Consider the following 4,922-nt stretch of genomic DNA (forward strand, 5'->3'; position numbering starts at 1 on the left):
ATTTAAGCACAACCCCTAAATCTACTAAGCATAGAAAATGCTTCATGTAGGGGATTTTGGAACCCAAACCATCTTGGGCCCACTCAAGTTTGTTTTATATAATGAATTCTTTTTAATCCATACAAACTTTGAACATTTTACAAATATAAGCATACACCTAGATTTGTAATGTCCATTTCTACCACAATAATTACATGAAATTGAAGAGTAAGTTGATGGACTGATTGAACTACAAGAGTGTTTATGAGAACAAACATGATTATCTTTTTCTACATGTAGCTTTTGGTTTTTCAAACTAAGTTCTTCATTTACTAATTTCATCTCTTTTACTCGATCCTCAAGATGATCTATTTGTTTAGATGAATTAGTTCTTAAATGTTCTTCATGTTCACATAAAAGTTTATGTTTTTCAATAAGCTCAATATTCAAGTTTTCTAAACTTTTATTTTCTCTTTGAAAGGCATTACATTTTTTAATTAAGTCATCAATTTTGTTTATCAAAACTTTGCTTAATTGACTTAACCTCTCATTCTGTTTTAAGCTTTCATCAACTTCCATCTTTAAGCTTTCAATTTGTTTTTTCAAATTGGAAATTTGATGTTTAACTCCATCTCCATTTACAAACGATTTTTGAGAAATCTCATTTTGTCCAAAGGTATGATTTTTATCAATTGTTGTAAAAAGAAAATAATTTTTCTCATGAATATTTCCAAGAGTGATCCAAATATCTTTTGCATTTATCCATGAAGAGATCTTTTCAAAAGCATTTGAGAATAATCCACAACATAATACAATCATACCTTTTGAATTCAAGAAAAATAATTTATTGTCAAATTTATTACATTTCCTTGGTGGAGTATAGCCTTTTTCAATGACATTTAAAATGTCACAATCTATCGATTTGAGGTAGACTAACATTTGGACTTTTCGAGCTCTATAATTCGTTCCATCAAAGAATGGAGGAATTAGAGTGGATCGGTCTTCCTCAAAATCCATTAGGGTTGCCATAGATCTTTTCTCTTGTAGATTTTTGAATTAAAAATCTCTTTAAGAGCCTAAGCTTTGATAGCAAATGAAATACAAGTGTAGCAACCCAAGAGGGGGGTGAATTGGTCAATTAAAAATTTTGGATTTAATTAGGTGTGGTATTAAAAAATAACTTGCCAATTTAAATCAATTTAAGTCTAACCCTTGTTCTAATATCAAGATAATAAAATTAGGGTTTGGATATTACTATCATGTGTTTTAACTAACCCTTGTTCAATTAAGCATAAACACGCAAGAGGGTTAGAGATTACCAATCACCAACTGCAAGAGGAAAAGCAAGAGAAGAAGAGAGACACCAAGATTTATAGTGGTTCAGTCTATCAACAAGACCTACTCCACTCTTCCAAGCTTGGCTCTTTGAGTACTCCACTAATGTTGAGATCTTACACGCCTAATCTCCAAGCATTACAAGCACCTTCTCCGCCTCCGAGGGGACAAACCCTCTAGCTCCGGATTCTCCTTTCTTAACGGGCCGAATCGGAGACCCTCTTACAATCAACTTCTCCTTTCTAAAGGGCCGAAGCATAAAATCCCTCTTCACAAAGTTGATTCTCCTTTTTTACCGAGCCGAATCGGAGACCATCAATACAAAGAAGAACAAAAGTGAAAAACTCTAAATGCCTCTTGATAGGCGGATTACAATAATGATAGCTCTCACAAACTCTCTAAAAGATAAGCAAATCAAAGCCCTATGGAGATCCTCTTGATAAATGAAAATACACAAATCAAAGCTCAAAGAGAAAAAACTAAAAACCATTAGATTTGAAGGTGTAAGCTCAAAAGGATTTGAAAATGATCTTCTAAAAGGTTGCTTAGTTGGTCTAGGATAGGGTATAAATAGCCCATGAAGAAATATGACTGTTTGGGGTAAAACCATATAAAACTGGGTTGGCAAAGTCAAGCCCCGTAAGCCCCAACAGCTACTTTTCCAGACCATCGTGGTAGACCGAGGTATTGAGGTCGCCCGCCCTATCGGGCGCTCTCTTTTTAATTTTGAAATTCTTATCACCGCGGTCGACCGGGTCTATCGCGGTGGGCCGCTGAGAGCAACCTGGACCTTTTATTTTTGTCCAGATCCCTATCTGCGGTCACCCGACCCTATGGCGGTCGACCGGCCCAACCATGCTGGATTGTTTCTGAGTTTTCAGAAACACATCCACGGTCGCTCGAGAGGCCCCGATCGACCGGCCCGCTATGTTTTGGCAAGTGCTGGATTTCCAGCCACCTTGCCGCGGTCGCCGGGCAACCTTGGTCGACTGGCCCTGTTTAAAATTCCATTTTAAAGTTAAAATCTTAGAGACTTTGGGCTTGTGTCCAAGGTTTTCAAACACCTTTTGGGGAGTGTGGATGGTTTCTAAAAATATCAAATTTGTTTTAAGAATACCATTTTGAAAATCTTTGAAAGTGCAAATATACATTTAAAACAAGAGGACTCCAAATACAATTTAAAAGGATAAAACCTTGAGTCTTCTTGGATTGCTTGGCTCCTCGGCACTTTCTTGGATATCTCTGACTTGCAAGTGAACTCTTCGACTTGCTTTGGCTCTTGTGACTTCCTCCATTCTTTGAATATCTTCAATGGTCCATGAGAAGGTCACCAGTGCTAATTCAACTCCAAGCTTCTACTGGCACATTGCTAGGAATGCTTGTGGGATCTTCAACTTGAGCTCTTGAACTTGAACATCTTCCAGGGATGATGTCTTCAATGAATGTGCATACTCCTTTTTCCATTGTGCATGTTGATCCTCAAGCCATATGTTGTGTTGAGTTGTGTAATTGCGATATGACATGTCAAGTTCCTGTCTAAGGCATAACACTCAAAGACAACACATTAGTCCATATAGACTAATCAATTTTGGTTTGCTAGCATCAAAACAAGAAGGTAAAGGTGAATGATTGAACCCATGGGAAACCTTGGGCTTACACACCTCCATCCTCCTTCAATTCTCCCACCTCTTGCTCCTCTTCCTCGCCTAACAATAGTAGCCTACATGTAACCATTCACACAGAAAGATCAAAAAGTCAATAACACAAATTGGTTTAAAGAAATGTGAACCTATCAAAGGAATTGGGAATTACATGGTCTGTGCTATGCCCTACAACTCTGCCACCAGAAGATGTAGCTTCACCCCTCATAATCTATTATTTTGCTCTGATGTCTCCTTCACCTCTTCCAACAGAAGGCCCACCCTTACTAACCTCTCCTCTTTCTCTAATTGGCCCTTGCACTTTTGGCCTAATTGACCCTCTAGAAGCACCCTTTTCTTTTCCTCTGATTGGCCCTTTACAAGTACGTGTGTTGTGTGCAAATTGGCCACACTTACTGCACTTTAGCGTCTGATGCTTTCTTGTCAACTTGAAAGGATTTGCAAGTCTTCAAGGCTCATTTGCATCCCTCCTCCTCAATTTCTTCTTCTATTCTCTCCTTCCTCTACTCTTCTATTTTGTTCCCTCTCTTCTCTTCGTCTTCTCTTTTTCTCCCCTTCCTTTTTTTCTCTTCCTAGTTCTACATCAAATTTGGTATCAGAGCTGAAGGGTCCAAGTTGTCCCAGTCGTTTTTCATCTGTCAAAGCGCTTCACCAACAACAATACAACCGTTGCAGATTTCCGGCCATCTTCCAATAGATTTTAAACTACCTTTCACCTCCGATCCAGAACTTTGACTCAAATCAGTCCCAATTTGCAGGTTTCTAGGTGAAATCCAGTTCCAAAACCGCCAATTCAACCCAGAGTTTCACCCAAAATTGCAGCCCACTTTTGTAGCCTATAGGCGTTCTAGGAATACCCATACACCTTGCTGTCCTTTGTTCTTTCAATCACTAATCCATCCCCTTTCTTTCATTAATCTAGAACCAAATTACCCTTCACAAACCTGATTTTCAGCCACAAAAGTCCATCATACTTTCAACCGGAAGCATAGAAAAGTCTGTAGATAATCGAAGCATCCACTCTTTTTTAATCTTGCAGAAAACTTTCTCCTCCAAACCCTAGTTAATAGGCCTTGGATTCTAGCCCAACCTCTATCCAAAAACCCACTTTCCTCTTGAAATTGGAAAAGCATCATTGGAGAAGCAAGCCGCCTGAACCACCACCCATCTCCGGCCAAGCACTGCCAGTCGAACTCCTTGCTGTACGGGGCATCTTCTCGGCCCTACTTGCTGGTTGCAATATGCAACTAATCAAATCGGATTTCTCGGGAGGATTTTGTTTGACTCTGGTTACTAAAGCTAACAGAAACAGCCAAAAGAGATTACATATCTTGCAAGGAAAGTTACTTTACTATTCATGGAGAAGTGTATCTTTAATTTGTTTTGAGGTTGCTAGTGTGGTACATCCGTACGTGTCATTCAAGGGTTTCTTATCCTTATCAACGAAGCTTCCTAGTGAAGGCAAATTAAAGAGTTTACTTTCACAACAAGTTTCCTCAAAAATGTCATTTTCTCAGTACACTCACGTATCTTTCAATAGAAAAAAAGGGAGGCCAGTTGGCCCATAGCTATTAAGAATAAAATAGGTAAGTCTCTTAGAATAAAGGGGAGAAAAAGAGACGACGAAGAGAAGAGAGGAAAAGCATAGAAGAAGACTAGGGGAAGAAGAGAATAGAAGAAATTAGGGGGAAGAGAATAGGAATAGAGGAAGGAGAAGAAACCTGTAGAGGGGAGAAGCCAATCAATCTTTATTCAATAATCATCAAAGTTAATAATCTCTACTACATAAGGCCTATTTATAGGCAAATAAAATTACAAGGAAAATAAAAGTCCTAACAACTAAAAACATAGAAATAAATATCTTAGAATCTAAATAACATGAAAATAAATTCCTACAATAAATAACATAGAAATAGAAATCTTAATGGGCAAATATGCTACTTATTG

This window comes from Tasmannia lanceolata, unplaced genomic scaffold, assembly GCF_043159265.1.
Source record: "Tasmannia lanceolata isolate RefF3 unplaced genomic scaffold, GAP_Taslan_0.1 ptg000012l, whole genome shotgun sequence".
NCBI classification, from domain to species: domain Eukaryota; kingdom Viridiplantae; phylum Streptophyta; class Magnoliopsida; order Canellales; family Winteraceae; genus Tasmannia; species Tasmannia lanceolata.